The following is an 8,185-nucleotide window of genomic DNA, read 5'->3' as shown; positions in this document are numbered from 1 at the left end:
GGCCTGGATCTGTCAAGTTTGTCATTTGTTTCTGTTATGGGCCCACCATCCTGATCACCCAGAATACCACCTTCTTTGGGTTTTATTGTTGACCCTTTAGAAGAAGGTGAGGTAACAGTTGCCTTTATCTCTTGTTGCTGAACAAAGGTCTCTGACACCTCACCACCCTCCCCTCTATATATTTAGCAAAGCTCTGTTCCTCTGCCTGTTACCCTGTGCTTGCTGGATGATCTTTTACTTCTGTTTACCTGAGTCTGAGTTACAACAGCAGCTTGTGAAAATGTTATTCAATTTCACTTTCTGCTTCCTCATCTATTAGTGCGCAAGCCTGTGAGAACAAAGTTGGGATATTGATAGAGATAGTAGGATTTTCTCTGAAGAAGGGTCTCGACCCGAAACATCAGCTTTCCTGCTCCTCTGATGCTGCTTGGCCTGCTGTGTTCATCCAACTCTACACCTTGTTATCTGGGATATTAATAGGCTGTGTTAAAGGGACAATGTTATACAACAAAATAAAATGTTACAGGAAAAGGAGAGGACCGTTTGCATAAGCCATTCAATAATACTTTAAAAATAGATTTGTTTTTTGCACATATTTCTGAAATATTTTACATTCCAGAAATGTATCTGGTATCCCAAACACATGGGAATATCATTTTATGGGGAGGTGACCCTGTTTGCACCAGGGCACTCCCCAAATAATGTGGTCCACTTTCTTGCTGGCTTTTCAATGAAGTAGTTTATAAAACAGCCTTCTGACTCATGCCCATGTGTCCATGCCAATATATTATGGAGTGAGCAGCATATTTCAATCAATTTGTACATTTTCAAACTCAACTGTTTGGTAATTACTTTTTGAAAATGGTGCTGAGCTGATTATTTTGGCGTCTGTTGGCTATGCACTGGGAATGGGTAGTGGTCAGAAAATGGTGGGCTAGCCACACAACATATTTTTAGTTTGTCTGCACCAAAAATACTTGCATCACAAAGAGTGACAAAATATATATGATTAGAATGTTTAAACTCTGCCGTGAAAATATTGTATATGCAATTACAAGAACTACAAAAGTGATGCAGATCAGTATCAGAATTTGCTGGCCTTTCCTGTCATATGCATTTTCTAATACTGAAACTGATATTACTTTTGTTTCCTTTTCACATGTATAGCTAACACATGAAACTTTACTTGTTTATCCATACCCACTGCCTGAGGGCGTGATTAGTTTTGATGATTTCACATTTTTTAAAATCCCTAAATTTCCCGTTTGGTTCAGTCTGTTATAATTAAGATGTACCACTGAAGAAGAGTCCCGAACCGAAACATCAGCTTTCCGCTCTTCTGATGCTGCCTGGCCTGCTGTATTCCTCCAGCTCCACACTGTGTTATCTCTGACTCCAGCAACGGCAGTCCTTACTATCTCTGGTTCAGTCTGTTGTTGTTATTCAACAGTATCAGACCAAGTTGAGGAAACGTGAGCAGGAGATCCTATTTATTACTGTGTTTCTTAATGCAAAGGCATATTTACTGTGATGGTAAGGAAGGAGATGGAAGCTAACAGGGGAGACTGAAAATTGAACGAGAATTGGAGACAGCTTCATAGAGATTTTGTTTTGATAGTGTCAGTGAGATTTTAGCCAAAAGAAAATGGACGCCAACTGGGTTCGATTGTTTAATAATAAAGTATTGGATCTGGAACATACCAATGACTGGAATATCACAAAAGATGACAACTTAGTACCATAGAGAGCACCCACAGGATGGAATTTATATAAGGCATCTTCATTTGCAAGGTATGAAGTATGTGTAACAGAAAACAAGATCAGAATCTGCATATCTGGCCCGAGTGTTATTGTGGTATGGAAACAGAAATTAATATTCTCTAAGGAAAAGAGTAGTGTTAATGAAATGAATTCCCTTTTGTGAACTTCTTTGATATTTTTTGCCAAGTGATTTTGTTATCTGTAACTCCACTATCCCAACTTACCAGCAATTTGTAAGTGACTCAATATATTTTCTTTGATTCTGACAAGAATTAACATTGCCTTTGATTTTGACAAGAATTAACCAATTAACCAAAAAGCAGGGTCGATACAGTGTGGAGCGGAGGAACACAGCAGGTCAGGCAGCATCAGAGGAGCAGGAAAGTCAATGTTTCAGGTCGGGACCCTTCTTCAGGACTGAAAATTGAATGAGAATTGGAGACAGCTTCTTAGAGATTTTGTTTTGATAATGTCAGTGAGTTATTAGCCAAAAGAAAATGAACACCAACTGGGTTCGATTGTTTAATAATTAAGTATTGGATCAGGAATATCCCGATTACTGGAATATTACAGTAGTCGGGATATTCCTGATCCAATACTTAGATAATTCATATTACATATTCCAGTCCTGATGAAGGGTCCTGACCCAAAACGTCAGCTTTCCTGCTACTCTGATGCTGCTTGACTTGCAGTGTTCCTCCAGCTCCACACTGTATCGACTCTGACTCCAGCATCTGCAGTTCTTTCTTTCCCTTAACCAAAAGCAGGACTCTGAATAGAATACTACAGAAATTACTTACAGGAAAATGTATACTTAACAACTTAGGACAACTTAGGACAACAACTTTTACTAAATTTAGGTGTTCCATTTTTGAAGTGTGCCCTTTCAAAAGTCCAGCTATGAAAAGGTTTCATTGGATATGAGTCTTCACTACTTGGCTAGAATCCCTTGTAATTTCAGCTTTTGAATGTCCACCACGCCACATAGAGTCAGACTTTTTCCAAATTAATAATTAAATCATTTATTGTCATGTGTATTTCATACAAAATACAGTGAAAAGTTTAAACCGTCCCCATGCATCATTGCCATTTTGAGGAACAAAAGTAAAAAAAATCAAAAAAAGCTTAGTCCAATATTCCACCGCCATTGATAGCCACCTCCTCAATGCTGCCACCAGAGTCCCGCTCCAGGCTCCACCAGCTACTGCCACCCCATCATCAGAGTCCCACTCCAGGCTCCACCAGCTACTGCCACCCCATCATCAGAGTCCCGCTCCGGGCTCCACCAGCTACTGCCACCCCATCACCAGAGTCCCACTCTGGGCTCCACCAGCTACTGCCACCCCATCACCAGAGTCTCGCTCTGGGCTCCACCAGCTACTGCCACCCCATCACCAGAGTCCCGCTCTGGGCTCCACCAGCTACTGCCACCCCATCACCAGAGTCTCGCTCTGGGCTCCACCAGCTACTGCCACCCCGTCACCAGAGTCCCGCTCTGGGCTCCACCAGCTACTGCCACCCCATCACACTGGACCCAACCAACTACAGCATTGCATCTCTTGCCACTGAGCTCATCTCATTGATGTTGCTGTGATGCCCTTCACCAGCATTTCGCTGCTGCCAGAGATGGATCCACCAATGATGAACTTGCCAATCCTCAGGCTCCATCATTTGCCGCTGGACCTATCTCGCCAATGTCACCTCTGCTGATGTGGCAGCCACTGGTACCGATGCCAAGTCCTGTGCTCTTCCTGGAAAAGTAAGTAGGGGTTCACTTACTGCCACCACGGGGGTCTGTGCTGGGCCCACTCGAATCCGCACTGGGCTCCCTCTCCACTACCATAAGGTCTGTATTGGGATCACCCAAGTCCATGCTGGGCCCACTCGTGTCCATGCTGGGTTTCCTCACTGCTGCCAATGCCGTCCAAGCTCAGAACAAGAGGTAAGTAAAAAGAAAAAAAGAACAGAAAAGCGGTTGAAACGGACGAACTCCAGCTTAGGAGTCCTATTCTGCCGCCATCTTGATGATGTGATATCTGGGGCAAGGATATGATCAGCAAACAGGGGCCAATGCATTAGGATGGCTGGGGGTGAGGGAACCCACAGTTCTCCGTCCTTTATGGTGCATAGATCTGTGTGTAGTTTTGTCTCCCTCAAAAGGGTTTCGCAAGATGTGTCATGCAGTCGTCTCCCTCACAGGATGAGTCACCTAGCCCATCTATTGCTTCAACTTGTGTTGAATTTGTAAATCCAAATGAATTGAGCTGATGCTGTGGCACTAATGGGGAGATGATGGCCTAGTGGTATTATCACTGGACTGTTAAACCAGAGACCCAGATAATGTTCCAGGGACCCAGGTTCAAATCTTGCCACAGCGGATGGCGGAATTTAAATTCAATAAAATATCTGGAATTAAGAATCTAATGATGGCCATGAATCCACTGTTGATTGTCAGAAAAACCCATCTGGTTCACTAATGTCCTTTAGGGGAGGAAACTGCCATCCTTAACTGGTTTGGTCTAAATGTGACTCCAGATCCACAGCAATGTGGTTGATTCTGAGCAATTAGGGATGAGCAATAACTGCTGCGCAGCCAGCGACGCCCCCATCCCGTTAATGCATTAAAAAAACCTCAGGGAAATACAAAATTATTTGGACAAAGGATCTACTTGGTGTAAAACAAAGCCACATTAAGTTTAAAGTAGACATTCTCAAAATGCTGCTTATAGGAATAAAAATATGCAATGCACAAATTCTATGAATGCGATTCAAGTGGTTTGGACAAAATTGAAAGAAATCCATTATATTTGATGAGCAACATTTACAACAACAGTGGAGAATTAATTAACAAAACAAATAGAATGCAAACGCGTAAAACCAAAATAGACAGAGGAAGTTATCACAACATCAGCAACAAAAGGAAAGTAAGTGAAATTATGATAAAATCATGTTTGATCACATTATTGCCTTAAGTATTACGTTCAATCAAGTTATCAATGTACAAAGGATACACTCAAAACTGGAGACCATTCAGAGAAGAACGATAGGATATTTTAGAATGGGTCTGAAAAATGAGAAAAGATGGAGCATTAGAAATTCATTTGTCAACAAACTTTTGAACAGAAAATTGCTATTCCAATTGCCAAGTTTGTAGTGGAAGATACCTTGTCAGAAGTTTGCAGAAGAAATAACTGCTGCCATTTGGTTTAAAGGCAGGGCTTAGACACTGCGATAGCTGGCCAAAATTATTGCTGACCTCATTAAACTGTGCAAATGAGAACTAGGAGAATGCCAAATTTGTTACATTGAAGAATTAACTAGACGGTATTTTGTTAGACTTAAACAATCTTTACGTAATTTTGTGGTCTACTGACTGTGCGTTACAGGAATATTGTGTGAACACGCAGTAATAGAAATAGATGAGAGACATATAACAAATATCAAATGCTGAATCAGGAGCAAACTTTGGCCATTTAAAACCTGAAATTCTTTGTTTGCTCAAATAGAATGGGTGGACATGGGTGTCACTGACTCGTCAGCAATTATTGCCTGTTCCTAGTTGCCCTTGATGAGACTTTGTAGCGATTGATATAACTGAATGGCTTGCTGGGCCATTTCAGGGAACAGTTGAGTGTCAACCACATTGCTGTGGGTCTGGATTCACATGTAGATCAGACCAGGTGAGGATGGAAGATTTCCTTCTCTGAAGGACATTAGTTAAATGTGGTTTTTCTGACAATTGGCAGTGGTTTCATGATCATCGTTCAAATTCCAGCATCTGCCATGGCAGGATTCAAACCTGGGTCCCCAGAACATTTGCTGAGTTTCTGGATCAGTAGTCTAGCAATAATACCATGGCATGAACAGTTGCAAAAACCTCTGCAAAGAAATACAGAGCCACTGCCATCCGGCGAATCTTGAGAATGAGCAACCACCCACCTTATTTGTTTCTCTCACTGGATTTGAAAAGAGTACTGTATTAAGTAACATTTGTCAGGAACGATACACAGTCATAAAGAGGATGGTTCTGGATGGAATAAATGTAGAATATCACCAACTTTGGTATCTGAAGTCCATTTGCATGTTTTACATACTTCATATATGATGTAGGAAGAAACTCATACTTACAAAGCACATTATCATGGACTTAGGATGTATCACAGCACTTAACAGCAAATGGAGGATGCACAGTAGCTGAGACCAGAACATTGAACTGTTAAGCAGCTAAAAATGGAGTCAGTGAGAGTCATATTCCAAAATGATAGAATCAGATGGGTTTGTGATTTTTGTAATCTAAATCTGCCATATCATTTTACTGGGAAAAAATGCAGGAAGGGATGGAATAATCCATTGGCAGCCATTCTTCAGAGCACGGCTACTTGGATGAAACATCTGACTGACATACAGTGAAACTAAATCTGAGCATAATTAAGCACCTGCTAAAGGTTTCTCAGTCATGTCAATGTTTAGTTTTGCTCATATACAGTGAACAGAGGAATATATATTGTATAGTATCACATCAGGTCTATTACTATTGTTACATTTCTCTGCTACATCCTTGGTTGAGAGCTATGCACATTCTGATTTTATAAAAGAGTGAGAGCCTTGTGTAAATTGCTTTATTTTTGTAGCAGATAACTAATATTTTATTTCTTAAATTTTCAGATTTCACTGTTCAACTTGTCACAATAGCTGGGCTTCTGCAAAGGCACTAATTATTTTCAATATGAAACTGCAGAATGGTGTAGGAGAGGTGAAGGTGCGATTCTTCAAACAGCAGTGCCGACGAAGCCATTTGGCAGAAGCCAACTTTGTAGAACCTGTGTTTGATGAAGAAAATATCAAACAAGTTCTGAATCACTTAATGGCAAAGATCAGCAACACTGTTATCGTGAAAGTGTTGGAAATCGCACAACCTGGCATGAAAGTAATGTCAAAGTGCAGGGACCACATGAGAAAAAGCATTGCGAAGCTTGCAAGTTAGGAATCTGCACAGAATATTACTGACCAGAGGCCTGACCTTTTCATTTAGCTCAAAGTTTGGAATCCTGATAAATTCTGTGATGCAAACTATAGTTAGAATCATAATCATAATCATGTTTTAAATAATACAATAATGCTTAAAATTTTTGACCATTATTTCTATACTTGTGCCTTCAAATATCCATTGTGATCACGTTTTATTTCAATTTATGTTGATCTGTATGTATTGTCATAATCTGGAAGACAATGTTTAAAATATGGTGGAAGCAACTCAATACTTTAAAAAGGAAATTAGCTAAGTACCTGAATGGGAAAAAAAAAAGAACTGTAGAAGCTTTGGACAAAGAATAGGGTAGTGTGATTTAATGGATGGCTTTTTCAAAAAACTGTCACTTTTTGGTCTGTGCGACTTCCTGTATGGCCTGATTTTTTATACAATTAAAATGATGAATTCAGTGCAATATCAGCAGTGAATGCAATTGAATGTCTTAGGATGATTCAAAAAGAAACTTGAAATTTGTAATGTTTTCTTTCTGGAACCCTATTAAAATTAAAATAAAAATATATGAGTGACAATTTCCTGATATCCTGATTGCTTCTACTGGCTAGGAAGTAATAATCTTGAGAGTTTAATTACTGTTTGTTTCTGTGCCTGATGTGAGCTGTGGGAATATTTTGTGCCAGTATAGACAAACCATTCCTGTTTTCTATCTCAGGCTCCCTGGAAATTTTCATTCTTTATATCAGAGGTAAGTTAAAGCTTAGAACCCCGAGGTGAAGGCTGGTCTCTAGTCAACAGCACCAACTCTTCTGAGTAATAAAAACAGAAGTTGCTGGAAAAGCTCAGCAGGTCTGGCAGCATCTGTGAAGAAAAAAATCAGAGTTAACGTTTCAGGTCCAGTGACCCCTCCTCAGAACTGGACCTGAAACGTTAACTCTGATTTTTTTCTTCACAGATGCTGCCAGACCTGCTGAGCTTTTCCAGCAACTTCTGTTTTTGTTCCAGATTTAAAGCATCCTCAGTTCTTTTAGTTTTCTTCTGAGTAATGCTCTGTTCCGCAAGAAAGTGCTATGTCACGGGTGTGGTAATAAGTATCTGTAGACTGGGTGCTATAGTGGGTTATTAAAATGCTGTCCTCTTTTGGATCTGAATTCAGTTCAGCCCAGGTGGATGGATAGATGTTTCTTTTCTCCTCAGTAGTATTATCATGAGCTTTACCACTTTAATTTCAGTCACTGCTGGGCGAAAATGCATAACCTGAAATAGTCTGTAACTTGGAATTAGTTGGATAAACCCAAACTATAAACATTGAGAGCTTATAAAATAGAAATGCAGCAGTCCATAACAATATTGTTCAGAGTTAGCCCCACACAGCCCTAGTGAAAATTAAGACCTAGCTTTGCACTGAGAACACCCTCCATTTGTGCTGTGTGGGATACA

General features: G+C 40.2%; 1 long non-coding RNA gene across 1 annotated transcript; it reads left to right on the top strand.

Annotated features, from left to right (window-relative positions):
• The first annotated feature begins 1,347 nt into the window (after positions 1 to 1,347).
• LOC125481406 lies at positions 1,348 to 7,320 on the top strand. Its single transcript, XR_007261320.1, has 2 exons — positions 1,348 to 1,791; positions 6,427 to 7,320. It is a non-coding gene; the product is annotated as an uncharacterized LOC125481406 (long non-coding RNA).
• Positions 7,321 to 8,185: the final 865 nt, after the last annotated feature.

This window comes from Rhincodon typus, unplaced genomic scaffold, assembly GCF_021869965.1.
Source record: "Rhincodon typus isolate 14 unplaced genomic scaffold, sRhiTyp1.1 hic_rhity00002007, whole genome shotgun sequence".
NCBI classification, from domain to species: Eukaryota; Metazoa; Chordata; class Chondrichthyes; order Orectolobiformes; family Rhincodontidae; genus Rhincodon; species Rhincodon typus.
This window is presented reverse-complemented; position numbering and strand designations above follow the sequence as displayed.